Source organism: Eptatretus burgeri, chromosome 4 (assembly GCF_056783735.1).
Source record: "Eptatretus burgeri isolate ZD-2024b chromosome 4, Ebu_testis_v1, whole genome shotgun sequence".
Lineage (NCBI taxonomy): Eukaryota > Metazoa > Chordata > Myxini > Myxiniformes > Myxinidae > Eptatretus > Eptatretus burgeri.
In genome coordinates, this window is record NC_140964.1 from 29,737,048 (window position 1) to 29,753,799 (window position 16,752).

The 16,752-nt window shown below is 42.0% G+C and overlaps 1 long non-coding RNA gene across 1 annotated transcript in view; it reads left to right on the forward strand.

Annotated features, from left to right (window-relative positions):
- LOC147027717 (uncharacterized) overlaps positions 1–13,486 on the forward strand; it is a 49,874-nt gene extending 36,388 nt beyond the window's left edge. Inside the window, exon 3 of the long non-coding RNA XR_015057224.1 lies at positions 12,883–13,486. This is a non-coding gene — a long non-coding RNA (uncharacterized LOC147027717). The remainder of the gene's footprint in view (positions 1–12,882) is intronic.
- Positions 13,487–16,752: the final 3,266 nt, after the last annotated feature.

Here is a 16,752-nt window from a genome sequence, read left to right on the forward strand (position 1 = left end):
TTCTTTCAAGATGCTTTCCCTGCACATGCATACACAGTCTCTCTCACACACACACACACACACACACACACACACACACACACACACACACACACACACACACACACATACACATACACATACACACACACTGATGGAGGTGGATACTTTGAGACCTGATATGGCTCCATTCCATCTCCTGAAACCCACCCATGTGTAGTGATAGTATCCAATAACAGCAACTTGCATGCACACACACTTACACACATATGCACACACATTCATATATACATACACAACTGGAGGTAGATACTTTGAGAGATTGATCTCATTGCCACTTCGGTGATGCAGGAGGAAATGGAGTATGGATAAGGAGACAGATTGGTCCATGAGTCATGGTTCCTTTCTGGGGAGTAGATGTATGCTTTGGGACGAGAGAAGGCTCCGTTCAGTTTTCGAGACTTGCAAGTGGAGATAACGACCAGTAGTGGTGGCACACACACACATACACACACACACACACACACACACACACACACACACACACACACACACACACACACACACACACACACACACACATCGTGATTCCACATACACTTGCACGATTGTGATTGTACATGCACATGAATCATGATTATATTGTACATATATACACAAACGTATTGATATTTGATTACACACATTTACACATGATTATACATGACATATTACACACACACACACACACACACACACACACACACACACGGACACTGAGATCTGATATGGCTCCATTTCATCTCCTGAAACCCACCCATGTGTAATGATAGTATCCAATAACAGCAACTTGCATGCACACACTTACACACATATGCGCACACATTCATATATACATACACACCTGGAGGGAGATACTTTGAGAGATTGAACTCATTACCACTTCGGTGATGCAGGAGGAAATGGAGTACGGATAAGGAGACAGATTGGTCCATGAGTCATGGTTCCTTTCTGGGGAGTAGATGTATGCTTTGGGACTAGAGAAGGCTCCGTTCAGTTTTAGAGACTTGCAAGTGGAGATAACGACCAGTAGTGGTGGCGCGCACGCGCGCGCACACACACACAGACACACACACACACACACACACACACACACACACACACACACACACACACACACACACACACACACACACACAGACACACACACACACACACACACACACACACACACACACACACAAATCGTGATTCCACATACACATGCACGATTGTGATTGTACATGCACATGAATCATGATTATATTGTACATATATACACAAACATATTGATATTTGATTACACATTATTATACATATTACACACACACACACACACACACACACACACACACACACACACACACACACACACACACACACACACACACACACACACACACACACTGACAGAGGTGGACACTGAGACCTGATATGGCTCCAATCCATCTCCTGAAACCCACCCATGTGTAAAGATAGCATTCAATAACAGCAACTTGCATGTGCACACACTTACACACATATACACACTCATTCATATGTACATGCACGCATGAAAGTAGATACTTTGAGATTTTGGACGGCTCCGTTCCACCTTCTGAAATCTACAAATGGAGATAACAACCAACAACAACAACACACACACACACACACACACACACACACACACACACACACACACACTGGCTATTGGCCTTCCAGCCACCTACTAATTTCCATGTCTTTCTGTAATGTCGTATTGTCTATCTTACGAGCAGCTACCAATTCAAAGTAGCAATTAGCACATTTTGAGGTTGCTTAATACAACCTTGTAATTTTACTTTCAATGGCCTTCCTATTTAATCTCTCCTGATTAAATAAATGCTGCCTCCCTCATTTTCTCCAGCATTCAATCATCAAGGATTTATTTACTACGTCTATTCAGTCTGCCCTTCTTGACATGTTGTTAATTCATTCTTTCTATAAACAGCACAGCATTTTGTGTTTACAATCTCACCTGAATACAAAATGATCCGAAGTTGCGTGTAATCCTATCCACATTATCAAGTATTCATTCCATCGTTTAACGATGGACTGAATTTGCTTCTTACATTTATTATCTTTCTCTTTTACAAGACTCTTTTTACAAGGACATAGAAGGCTATAAAATAGGTGAAAGAGTCTGTCGAAGGGAGTTAATTTTAGGTTTCTTTTTATTATCTTGCCAAAACTAAGTTTTTGCAAGATATGTTAGTCAGCTTGTATGTTTTTTTTATTTTTTTTTATTTGGTTTTTGGCATGCCAACCCATGGGACATCCATATGACATGGAGGAACATCAACTTGGCACCATGGCTATGCGACCAAATCATATTCATTTTCAAATCTATTTTTTGTATATCGACTTGAGGCTCATGGAGGAGGTTCAACACAGAATGGACTAGAACATAACAAAACAAAAAGAACAGTGGAAATAGAGGAAGGACAGGACACACACAAACAGGATAGCAGAGGGATAAGTGGATGTGGAGAAAAATGAGAGCAAGGGGAGGATGACACAAGGTGTGAACAAACTGGATATAGGGTGCAATCTCTTAATCACAGAAGTGAAATGGAAAACTGGGGAAGAAGCAGAAATGGGGAAAAAAGTGTTTCTGGGGGGAAAAACCTGCAAATGAGTACTTAACAGTGTCAACACGGGACTTTCAAAATGACGTATAAATCCTAATGAAGCCTTTTTGCGCACGCGCTGTGTGTGCTTTCATTGACTTGCTTCTGCTCGGGTGAGCACTTTTAACCTGTCGTTGCTGGTATGAAATATTTAAGTGAAATCGGCGATTTAACATAATTTTCAGCATTTAAATGAAAGTGTCTGCGTCGGAGTGGCAACCCATCCAGGACTACTCCTTGCCAATGAAACTTCCTTGGCAGCTTTCTGCACTTTAACAATGCGAAAGGAATGGTGTTATTATTACTAGCAGATACCCATCTGCGACAGGTATGGGGGACAGGACGTATCATAATACTCGGTTACGGTAGTTTCTTTGGATGTTTTGCGCCGCTTTCAACAGCTCACTTCACATTGGTGGCGTGCTCATGGTGGCATTTGAGACCGGTCGCTTTAGATTGTTGGCCTTGACACATAGTGCCGGATGAGTAACACGAACGATTTGACATATTCATCGTTTCTATATTACCTCCATCAACAGATTAACAACATGGCAGAATAAAGGTCGTAAATGCTGAGTTCAACAAACGTCCTAAACTCATGGATTTAGTTCAGAAAAGTACGTTGTCTGGGATCCGGCCGTTGGTTTGCCGCCGAACGCTGCTGATTGTGACGTCATTGATTCCCTCTTTGAAAATTCTATCTATATTCGATTTTTTTTGAATCCACGATCACCTGTATAAATACATGGAACACATAATATAATGTGAAGATTTCGGAAGTATGAACAGAATATGTTCTGAAAAAAGTTTGTTAGAAGTTCCAGGCTTACGCCCATTATATTATGAAGAAATTAAAGTGTGGCAACTTCAAAATGGCTAACAATGATTGTTCTGTTCCTGGATGCAAATTTGCTTTAAAAAAAAATGTAGTAAATTCGAAAAATATCCATGGATGAGAGGTGTCGAGTTCTTACTGTTTCCTGTTAATACAAGTGAGTAGTGATAGTGGACAACACACACACACACATACACACACACACACACACACACACACACACACACACACACACACACACACACACACACACACACACACACACACACTTCTTTTGGCAGTATATACAAAAATCTAGTATGATTTATTTTGTGGCCCTGGAACCAAACAATTTTTTTTCGAACAGCCCCCACATCTCCTGCCCCCCAACATGATTAATAGTATCATCATTTAAAAAAAGTTGATTTTAAACTTACCCTGTGCATTCACAAGCCCCAGATATGTCATTCCCATTGGTATTCAAAAGCACCCAAACCAGGATATGGTGTTTCCCTCAGGGAAGTCTTCCTGGTACGTCTCGCGAAGACATAAATAATAGCTGGAACAAATTGTGAAGGTGGCTCTTTGTGTATTTATGTCACAAAGATGTCCTTTCTCGAAAGGTTTGTTACCGTTACTTGGTCATGATGCACATCATCATCTTTCCAATTGCAGACCTCCATTAAATAAATAACCAAGCCTGCCATGTTCACATTAGGCATTCCAAAAAGTTCAATATCCACTCACTGGTAACGATTCGTCGGGGGTTTGGGTAGCACACGTCCGTACACTCGGGCCTTGTCCTGGCCAACATCAGCAGGAGTTTGCAATATGGGTAGCTGCTCTTTTTGTGAGCAAGTGGAATAGTTATTCAAGTCTTTCTTTGTCTTGAGGCATATCCCTTTCTCTCAGGTGCTTTTACAAGTATTTTTGGCTTATTTTAAAAGCTTTGTAAGCCATTTTAGGTAATAATCCTTATCTCATACAAACAATATACTTTAGGGTTCCCCAAACACTGCTGTATCTATGGGTTTCTGTGCATGCATTCCGAGCATTCTGGGGTGGATTTTGTCATTTTGAAAGTCCCCCATTGACAATGCTTTTATGATAAAGGCTGATGGGCTAAGTATATGCCTGGTGATGGTTTAATGGTTCTGGTGGTGGGCTTGGGATCCAAGGATCCTGAGTTCTAATCCTGCTTGGCTGTTGTAATAACAGGTCAGGTCAGGTATGGGAGCATGTGCCAGAACAGCGCGTCGCTGCGTCCACTTTCCGCCGGTACTCCAGGGGCCTCCGTCTGGCCATCCCCCAGGCAGATGCCAGGCCCATCCCCATCTCCTTGAGATGATGGTCAACCTGCTGCAACCATGAGGCACGTGGTCGGCCCACTGGCCTCCTCCACTCATGAGACTCCCTCGCTGAGAGAATCTGGTGAGCAGGATCAGCGTCAGGAAAACGAGCCACATGTCCATACAGCCGCAGCTGACGCTCACGGACTATGCAGGTAACAAATCTCATCCGAGTCTCTCTCAGCAACCGCTCGTTGGACACAAAATCCGACCAGCGATAGCCAAGGATTCTCCGAAGAGACCTGGTACCAAAGGAATTAAGTCTCCGTCTCAGATCCTTGGTCAAAGTCCAAGTCTCGCACCCATAGAGCAAGACTGGAAGTACCAAGGACCTGAAGACTCGGACTTTCGTCCTCCCGCACAGGTACCGGCAGCGCCACACCCCATGATCCAGTGAATCCATGACTCCCCAGGCCCGACCCAGACGTCGGCCCATTGACCTCCGGCTCACAACCTGCGGAGACATGAATATCACTGCCAAGGTAAGTGAATCTATCCACGACCTCAACATCCTCACCACACACAGACACAGACAGGACAGCAGCATCCAAGATGTCACCGAAAGCCTGGATCTTTGTTTTGACCCAAGAAATCCGTAATCCCAATGGCTCCGACTCCTCATTCAGCACCTCGAGGGCCCCAAGAGGATGTCTAAAGTCTCCGCAAAGATGACTGCATCATCTGCAAAATCAAGGTCCGAGATCTTGACATTGCCAAACGATGCACCGCAACTTGATCTCTCCGACATCCTCCCAAAAATCCAGTCCATACAAGTGCTGAAAAGTGTGGGGGCAAGTACACATCCCTGACGAACTCCAGTAACAACTGCAAATAAGTCAGAGGCGGTACCACCACACTTCACAGCACTCTCAGTACCAGAGTAGAGTTCAGACATCAGATCGATCAGTTTCGGTGGCACCCCACGAAGACCAAGAATCCTCCAGAGGACATCCCGATTCACTGAATCGAACGCTTTACAGAGATCAACATAGGCTGCAAGCAGCCCCTGCCGAAACTCTCGTCTGCGTTCGGTGAGGACACGGCTGGTCTGGGATACGGTCAATCGTTGACCTCTTTGGTGTAAAGCCTGACTGCTGTGGACGCTGGAGCTCAAGCAGATGGTGGCGAACCCTATCGAGAATTATGCGAGCAAAGACCTTGCCCGGCACTGAGAGCAGCGTCAGGCCTCGGTAGTTGTTGGAGTCTTGGCGATCACCCTCCCCTTTCCAGAGAGGGACAACAAGGCCCCTCTTCCAGTCAGTTGGGATGATGCCTGTGTTCCAGGCAGAGCACAAAACTGCATGCAACGACGCGAGTGCAGCATTTCCACCAGCCTTGAGAAGTTCAGCATGGATGCCACAGATCCCTGGAGCTTTGCCCCATTTCAACTGGTTCACCGCAGCCCGTGTTTCCACAAGCGATGGTGGACCACAGTTGATTCGAGGGTCAGCAACAGGGATTGTAACACCCTTGACGTCCAACTCAACAGCTGGGGGATCAGCCTGGTACAACCGCTCGAAGTAACCGGCCCAGCGGGCCTTCACTTCAGACTCCTCTGTCAAGAGCCTACCACTCTCTGCTCGAACTGCAGTGCTCCGAGGGATGGGCTTGGATGAACGTAATGCGCGAATTCCCCTGTAAGCGGGACGAGAATCACCTGTCCACAGGTGATGCTCTACCCCCTCACAGATTCCTCGCACATAGGCCTCCTTGTCCACCCTCAGTGCACGTACAGTTTTACGCCTCAGCTCCCTGAACAGCTCAGCTCTGCCATTCAGCCTGGCCCTGCGACTCTGGTCAATGGTATCCAGTGTCCCTTGAGAGACAAAATTCTTCTTTGCCCTGCGGTGAACTCCAAGGCATCCACCGGTAACATCAAGGTAATAACAGGTGGGGTTGACTTTGCCTGTCATCCTTCTGAGGTTGGCATAATGAGTACCAGTTTGCTGGTATCCTGTGTTGGAGTGGTGACCTGTCCAGGATTGTGCCCGGTGGCCCAGGAGACTGCTGAGGCAGTACCAATGCTCTGCACAGAGTATGGTCCCAAATGGGTGGATGGGTGGGCTAAATGTGAAGCTTGTGAAAAAAAAAACCACATGTGGCATAAGATACATTTTACTTTACGTGTTGTTCAAAGTACTTGTTTGTGGGGCACTTGCCATGCATAACATGTTTGTACAAAGCCTCACCTATACTTCAACAAATCCACAGTTCAGTGTCCTTTGCCATGGAAAGTGTCCACAAATTTTTTTTGTTTTAGTTGCAGGCTCCTTGAAGAGCAGGGTGATGGAGGGTATGAACTGGCAGTAGGGCAACTCTTGGACAAAATAAGCAAGGAAATGAAAGAACAGAAAAATAGTGGAAAGAGATGGGAAGGAAATACTGCAACCCACAAGTAAGAGGGAGCGTTTAGGAAAGGTTATTGGAGTTAATAAAGATTGTGGTTAAGGATTGTGAATGGCATGATATGGTGGTGCAATACCTTGAATCTGTGGAGGGAAGAGTAGAATAGCACAGCTTCTGGAAGGCGGTTCCATAGACGGGATAAGCGAGGAACAAAAGAGTTGAGGTGTGCAATCAATATTGATTTTGGAAGTTTAACAAGGATTTGGTTACTGGAATAACAAGTACATCATGGATTTGATTGTGAGGGATGGAGGGCTGAGATAGGGAGCTGGACCAGAGAAGTGGTGAAAATCAGAACAGAGAGGCCGTAGGTAAATATTCTGCATAAAATCCAACTTGAATTCATTGTGATAAAGCTGTAAGGTAAACATGGTAACTAGGACTCCATCAAACGACAGAAAATGCCATCAGGGGAGGAAATGAAGACGTACATGTAATTTTATGTCACTAATAATTGTTCACTTGAGCCCCAAGGTGCATCTCCAAGGGATATATTATTTATTTAACTCTGAAACAAGTCAGAGTTTCATAATTGATTGACAGCATTTGAAGAAGAAAAAAAATACAGTTCCTGTACATACATTTCATGACACTTTATATTACTTATTTTATGGGGAGAAAGGAATTGAAAAAGAATTGTTTTATTCCCAGAACTGGAACATGAAAATTATATCTCATCGTGAGATGACATAAAAGATGAGGGATCTTTACATAAAAACGACAAAATGATGTTCATCACAAAATTAATTTGTTTGGAAATCTGGAGAAGAAAGGTAGGAATAACAGAAATGGAGAACAATTGCTTCATATTTAAACTCTTGCTTCTTTTGCCTTGTCATGGTGTATATCTAACTTATCAGCGGTCTATTCTGCAACGGTCTGGAATTATTGGATAAATTCCGACAGCTTTAGGGTTCAATGGGATTATAGTTTTGAGCGTGTAAATGCAATGAGCAGCAAACAGTCAGTTCAAAAGCTCCAGGACGTGAAGAATGTTCCTTGAACTGCACATCTTATCTGATGCACTTGCTTCAGACCAAAGAAACTGCAGTGGAAGAGAAAGTGCAAACAGTGTGTTGGTTGAGATAGGCACGGAACATCAAACACGATCACACGACGGTGCCAGGACCTAAGGCTGCATTACGTGTTCAAGTTCAAGATATGATGACAAAACGATGATGTTCATGGAAAAATCATCGCGGCGCCATTATTTTCAAACTGAGATCGGCTTTGCAGAAATGCTGCATAACGCTTTTGCATTTAAAAGCTTTTGTTTCCAAAAGCAATATTTTATTTCCTTTAATGAGCATGACCTTTCATCCTTAAACACAGAATATCCCGTTTCCTGGTCCCCCTCCTACCCCCAATCCCGAACAATTAATCCTCCACCTCCTCCATATCCTCCACTCTCTCTCTTTCTCTCTCTCTCTTTCCCTCTTCTTACCTATTGCCTGTTTATTTAAATTCTTACCCTCCTCTACTTTTAGTCTTTAATCTCACCATCCTTTGTCATATCATTCTTTTATGAGCCTCAACATTTACACAGGAATATTCCATTTCTTTCTGCATGTAGACTTGTACCTCGTTCAAATTCTGGCAAAATAATTGTAAAAGCATCTCAACAACTATTATGAGATTTGGCTAGCCTGAGGTTTCAGAAACAAAAGATATGTAAAAATAGGACCACTGAACCTGCAGCTTATCTGAGCCCTGGCCAAATGTTGTAACCCAAATTTGATAGCATTCTGCCAACTGAATCTGGAGAAGATCTTTGAAGGAATTTATGCAACCGCCATTTTGACACACTTCTGGACACATGATCGGCATGACATTGGAAATTTAACATCATGACCCTGTCCTAACGTTCTAACCCAAAATTTGAAGCATTATGACTGGTGGGTCGGGAAAAGAAGATTTTTGAAGGAATTTACTAAGTCTGTCATTTTGACCTACTTAAAGTCACGTGACCAGAATGAGCTTTGCAATCCCTGTTACCAGTCAGGAGTGGAACCTTGCCGCCAAATTTCAGCTGAATCAGCCCACCGGGTTGGCCAGAGAAGTGAAAATAGGAGAATTTGACAGACAGACAAAAGGATGGACGGATGGATGGATGGTGCACAATGACAATACCTTATCTGGAATTTCAATTCCAGATAAGCTAAAAATGAAGCTTACTGAAATTTCAGAGATTTCTTTTTGAGAAACATACAGCAGTTTTTAAATTATTTTGACATTTGAAAGTGACTGTAATTTAGTGAAACATTAGTTGTGTTTGGCAGGCTATTATTTGTTGTTGTTTTTCTTCCAAAAGCCCCTGTCTTGTGAAACGAGGCAGCTGTGAAATTGTACAAGGAAATGCAGAACCTTTCATTAGTTCTCAGTCTTCACTTGACTTCTAAGAGTAACCTTTTGTTTATATTGCTGAACGATGACAAATCCTCAACCAAAACAATGATGGTCTGTCTCTGGGACAATGCATGACATATCAGCATCAGCAAGAACATACCATAGTCTTAACAGAGGGCCGTTACTGCCGAAGCACTCTCTTCACAAAGGGTATTGCTGGGTGGTTTCTCAGCAGTCAGTCAGAACAGGAATTTGTACTTTGTTCAAGATGCTGACGTCGTCTTCGAGAAAGAAGCCGTGGGACTTTTAACACCCACCAAATAATTCCAGCAGACGGGTCCTCCGGCTTAACGTCCGTCCAAGGGGCGATACACTCATTGATTAATCAATCACCCGACCTGTGAAATATCAGGATGACAGTTTATAGCTGGCTCGAGATTCAAACCCAGGCTAGACAGCTCGGTGGCGAGTACATACAGCTCTCGGCCTTTGTGATAGCCCACATGACATCTAACAGAAGCCAAACATGTGAATAAGCACAGCTGAAACTGAAAGTTGCAAATATGCAGTTTTTAAAGCATAAATTGTGCAGACATTTGCATTTCATAATATATGCAACCTCTCTGCAAATAGAAAGGAAGATTCTGAAGCTGTGTTTTTTTTTTTTTTTTGGTCATCAATACTCTTGTCACTTTCACCAAGAAACCTCCAAAGTATGTTGGGGAAACCTCTCCTAGTGGGAGGACCATAACAGCTGTTGTTAAACTTGCTGTGGGCCAAATATATGCCTATTAATGTTAGTAATTTCAACACAAATGCAGGTTACTAATGTAACTAATGATTAGCCGGCCCACATGGAGCATGAGACGATGTTTTGCAATTGTCTCTTTTTTTTAACAATTTGAGCTTTTGTCATCACAATTTCAACAAACCTTTATTACTTCTGCCGTAGGTGGATGGAGGTTGTTTTCACTCCTGTCTTTCTGTCTGTTTGTTAATTGCAAAAATCGAAGATTTTTCAATTCTATTGGTTGGTCTTGTGCATTATTCTGTCTGTCTTTGTTTGTTACTTGGCCCAAAAATAATATAAATGATGTACATTGATCGCTTATGTTTGTTTGTCTGTCCGCTCATCATCAATCGCCTACAAGTCACAATTTCAAACCGATCTTCATGAAACTTCACCAAATGGTGTCGTTGGTGGTCTGACATAATCCTATTTATTTTTTGAGGTCAAAACGTCATCATAGGCCAAAGTTGATATCAGGCATATCAGATTTGCATATCAGGTCAATGAATTTAACACCGATTATTTTTCAGGTTAACGTCAGCCAAAGGGTCAACACAGGGCAAATTTCTAAAATTGTCAATTTTCATTCGATTGACTTGAAATTTGAAGAGAGGTGTTGCATATTTCTTCATTGAATTCAGCCACCTATTATTTTTGAGGTCAACATAGGCCAAAAGGTCAACATAGGTCAAAGGTCAACAACTTAGGTGAAATTTCTAAAATCCTCAATTTTCATCCCATTGACTTGAAATTTGAAGAGGATTTGCATATGTGGTAATTTAATTCAACCACCAATTATTTTTTAAGGTCAAATTTGTTTTATGGATTTCACAAGTATTGTGCTCTGAACATGTTTCTTTGTTTGCTTGTTTGTGAACAAGATATCTCAAAAATTGTGGACAGATTCAGACGAAATTTGATGGAGAGCTTGGGTATGTGACACGGACGAAATGTTTAGATTTTGGTGACCATCTGGATTTGGATCCGATAATTTTTTAAGTGATTTTTCATCATTGAGAAATACGGCCAAAAACGACAAATTGCAGGATATCTCAAAAATCTATAATTCAATTGAAATAAAATAAAGATTTTAATGGTTGGACAAAAAACCTTTTTTTAGGAAGTTTACCACCGTTGATGTACAGTCTTTTACACCACCCTATCTAACACGTTGCACGAGATGTTCGTCGCTGTTGTATGTGTCCATTATGACATCCTTAAAAACAGTAAGTTTCCTGTTTGGAATGATTTTCAATTTTGTTTGACTGCCATACAGACAGACAGAGACAAAAGATAACCTTACTCCTCTGCGTGCATGCACAATCGGGACGTTATTCCGTACAATTTGCCAATTTCATAATCAAAGTTCTGCTAAACTGCAGATTCATGTTCCGATTCATGTTCCAATTTGTGTTCTGCAGTGTTCAAAATATTGAATTCAATTGAAATTAAGTAGTTCCTCAATCATTGACTGACGTCTGCAAGCAGACAGAAAAAAAGATAGACAAAGTGAACCAATTGCTTAACCCTGCTTTTCACTTCGCACGTGCTGGGTAAATATCACCACATGGGCTGGATCAAAATATGTCACAGGCCAGATTCGGCCCTCAGGCTGGAGGTTCATTCCCATGCCTACTCCAAATCATTACCCAGATATGAGCATCGCACTTGCATCAATCACATACACCATGAGTTCTTTATTAGTCCCCTACTGGTTTCACCGGAGGGCACTAGAGGTTTGCTCTCCGTCTGTCCATGCATCTGTCCCACCTTAAAAAAATATATATAATGTCAAGGCTCGTATGAGAACTAAGACACAGAACGAACAACAAGGGGAGCAGGAGACGAGGGGCAGAAGAGGGAAGGAAAAAACAGTGTGGAACAGAGACATGAGGAGATCTATGGAAGGGAGAGGGATGGGCCGGGGTACATGGGGTAAACAAGATGGACACTACAGGGACTTTCAGGAAGGAAAGCAGGGAATTTGAACGAGGTGGGCTTGAGTAGATTGATGGGAGTAGAAAAGGCCTGTGGTTTTTCAGACTTTTCACCATACCCATTAACATATTCAACTGAAACTCAGTGCATGGCTTTATTATGATGCGTTACAGAACAAGTTCGATTTTTAGGGCGTTTCGTCAATTTTTCAGAGTTCTGCCCTTTTTGGACTCAGAAAATATCACATCAGTGGTGGACGTGTTTTGCAAAGCAATTCTCACTCTCATTTCATCTTCCATTTCTCTCCTGAATTGTGTTTTTTCTTCTTCATATCCCTATTTAAATAGTTTATTTTTATGTTTGCTTTTTTGCTTTCTTCATAGCAAGTGGAACAGAAATCCTCAAGTTCCCACCCCTTTTCATCATCACCATGTTATCTCTTTATTTGTTTCTCCATTTGTGATTTTATGTTAAAATAAATAAAAATAATAATTAAATCACAGGTCTGTGGAAGAGATGTACACAATACGAGTTGAATTCCTTCTCTTTTCTCTTCCCCATATGGCACCCCTTGCCACTTCCCCCCCACAACAGCAAATCAGCTCTCAAGTGCAAGCTGCCGGCAGGGCTGCACTCTACTTGATTGGCGGAAAGTAGAAAGTTCATCCGTGCTTTTACGTCCCTTCTTGCGGCAACTGTGAGCTATCGGTTGCCATGGTGCTTCCTGATTGCACTCTTTAGCAAAGTAAAAGGGAACAGACGGGCAGGCTATCATTCTCTGATCGAGCAACATATCGAGACCACAACTGCTGAAATCGAAGGTCACCAATTTCCGACACCGTTTCGGAGGCCACTCCACATTGTGCTCTGTATTTTCCTAGCAATAAAAGCATGCTATATGGAAATATGGATGGTAATTATATTATTTGTTGCTCTTCTTGTTTACTTCGATTTCCTTGTCATTTTTAAGGCTGGGCAATACTATATTAACAAATCATGTTTCAATAATCTCTGACACATGCCAAGTTGACATTGGCGCACGCTGGGCACGTTCTCATTGGAATGCGTTGATGTACATCTCAGGAGTTTTATAAATGAGATGGTGCACCATTAATCATGCAAAACATCAGTGCTAAGGACAAACAAACAGTAATTTTCATGTTTTTTTTTTTAAAATGCTAGTACACAATTTGCAATAAACAAGCGGTTGCACTAATCAAATGATGATGTTTGCTTGAGAGTTTGCCTCCACCGTGTCGATTGACAACCCTGGAAAATGAGTTAAAGCTTTAGAATGGGTTTGACTCATTCCAGAGAACGTTACAGTGCAGGTAAAGAGAGCTGAGTTTACAACAATTGGCTTACAGTCTCCAGCACAGGGGTCTTCAGGTACCAAATGATTCACCACATTGTGCAGGTGCATTTCTCTGACATCCATGCGGTATTCAGATTGGAGCTCGATAAATACATCTCAGCCATTTTGTTGCCTTAGTGACCATCTATTTATGTATAATACCAGCAAATGTGGAGAGACTGAGGTTGGGGGGCAGGGAGGGTATCCATTTTGTTCACCCCCTGATTCCTCCTCTTGCCCTCATTCTTCCTCACCAAAGGATCTCTCTGTTTTGCCCTTCATCCCTCTAGTTAGTGTGTTTCACGTCTCTCTTTCTACGATTTATTACCACCGCCAAATGCAATGGATGGAGGAAATGTTTTCATCCCTGTCTGCTTGTCTGTTTGTTGCTTGCAAAATCGAAGATTCACAAGTATATTGGTTGGTCTGGTCTGTGATTCTGTCTGTCTGTCTCTTTGTCTCTATGTCAATAGTCTACAGGTCGTGATTTTAAACCCACCTTCACAAAACTTCACAAAATGGTGGAGTTAGTCAAAAGCTATAAGCCTCTTGCCTTTGAAGTCAAAAGGTCAACAAATTTCCAAAATCATCAATTTTCATCCGAGTTATTGAAATTTAAGGAGGATTCAGTGAATTCAACCAATTATTTTCGAGGTCAACAAAGGTCAAAAATTTCAGTGGAATTTCGAAAATTCTCAATTCTCATCTGATTGACTTGAAATTCGAACAGCATTTTCATATCAGGTCACTGAATTCAACCACCACCTATTTTAATGGTCAAATTTGTTTTCAGGGGATTTTGCAAGTATCGTGCTCTGTGCGATGTCTGTCTTGTTTGTTTGTGTGCAGGACATCCCCCCCAATTTTTTTTTTGATATCTAGTTTTGTTCTGTTATGTCCTGGTCTGTTCTATGTTCCATTTCTTCCATGAGCCTCAACATTGTATTCAATTTTTTGAATCGCAGAGTGTGCCGTCCCTCAGATGGTCATTAAGCTGGTTGTCGCGTCGACCAGTATTATCTGGTAGATGTTAAATACCCCACAGAGTCTTTTGTAAAGGGGGGGGTGAGTTATCCTTGACAGCGTGGACAAATTACAAATTGTTGTCACCTTCAGTCGAAAGTCAGCCTTGACAAACCAATTCGTGAAAGACTTTGCTTTCTACGTTCCACCCCAAAATAATTGGAGCTGTTAACGTAGTAGTAGTAGTAGTAGTAGTAGTAGTAGTGGTAGTAGTAGTAGTCGTGGTAGTAGTGGTAGTAGTAGTAGTAGTAGTCGTCGTCGTCGTCGTCGTCGTCGTCGTAGTCATAGTCGTAGACATTAGCAGAATCATATAAATAAAAATTGTGTTTTTATTATTACATGACATACAAACTGCCATTTGCAGTTTATCCTACAGTGTGTTTTTTTTTAAGGACAGCGAACTCTTCCTTGTTTAACGAAGTCACAGCTTGTTGGGAGGTGCCACCACAGGGATACCTTTTCACTCTTATGAGAAGGCGATTGTATGACGGTATCCTGGTTAAGTTCCTTGTTATAGTTTGCAGTATAATTAATAATGATAGTGCTTTTTTCGTTTTTTCCATGAACATGATGGGCCAAATTACCATGTGCATCAATTTTCCCTTCATTAATTTCAACATGCTTTGCGATGCAACACGGCCTTCTAGCATTGCACTGGACCAATTTTGGCCACAGGCTCATCATGTGGCGGCGAAGCTGCATGAAGCATTTAATTGGCAATGTATGGCCATTTGTCCTACTTTCTTGTCTCATAATAATTTACTCCATGTGTCATTGTCTTCCATGAGTCCACACACACACACACACACACACACACACACACACACACACACACACACACACACACACACACACACACACACACACACACACACACACACACACACACACACACACACACACCTAAATCTGGTAACAGAAAGAGAGAACAGTTCAAGGGAACTTTCCAAATAAAAGATAACTGAGCCTCATGATTACTCGTAATATGAATTGGGTCCAAACGTGTTCACAACAGTTGTTCGTGTCTTTTACCCATCCAGGTAAATCTAAGCTCATGAGGTAGGAAGCCACAACACAGCAGAATAAACTTAAAAGAAACAAGTTGAGTGAATAACATGGAGGAGAAGTCATAACCCATAGTGCGTGTGCTTCGAGGTAATTCAAGCTGATAGGAAATTATATTCACCAGTTCGTTCTGCCGGTTCTCCATCGTTTGTTGACGTTCCTCATGAGAAACTGCATGCACCACTTGGCAAGATTCCTTTAGTGCTTTGAGTAGGGATTTATGTACCTGCCATCATGTTTATTTGCTGTTCATGTCGATAGGAATCTCTCCATAACAATATGTGGAGATCCTTGGTTTGGTTTTGTCATCATATTCATGATGGAATTACATCGAAAAACAAAAATACATAAAAACCTACACTTCTTTACTCTATCAATGTTCATGGAAACCATTTCCCATGAACAAGGCCATTGTAGTGTCTCTGTTGTTTTCTTCCTAATCAAGATGGCGTCACATTCACATTCCATTTAAGCTATATTCCACCTACTATCTACATCCAATTTCCTTAATGTACACTTACTTAATATCCTCATCCAGTTTAATAATGAAGTTGCACAACCATTCCATTTACTCACTCCATCACAGGGCTCACCATAACCTCAGCACAAAGACCCGATCTTGTGCAATAGGGAATCTTGAACTCTCGCACAATTGTCAATGAGACAACGAGCTCATTGCCTCTCCCAAAGAGCGTGCAGCCATCACCTCTAACTGGTGCCGAAACACCACTTTTATACAGTCAATTGCCTCTGCGATGATAAAGCATACAAACATGCACCTGATAGCCAAACATGTTACCCATGAGATCATATGCCAGCCCACACAAGGGATTTTACCATAGATGTAAGTTTCCATGGTTGATGGAAGGAAGATTTGGACATATTGGAATGACAGAGTTTGTCAATGTCTTTGAAAAACAGAAAAGACCAACAGCTGCTTGGTGGCCCATAAATCCAACTAGAAACATGTAGCCTCTTCCCCTTCATAGATGGAACGATTTGGAGAAAGAAAATGGAAGGAC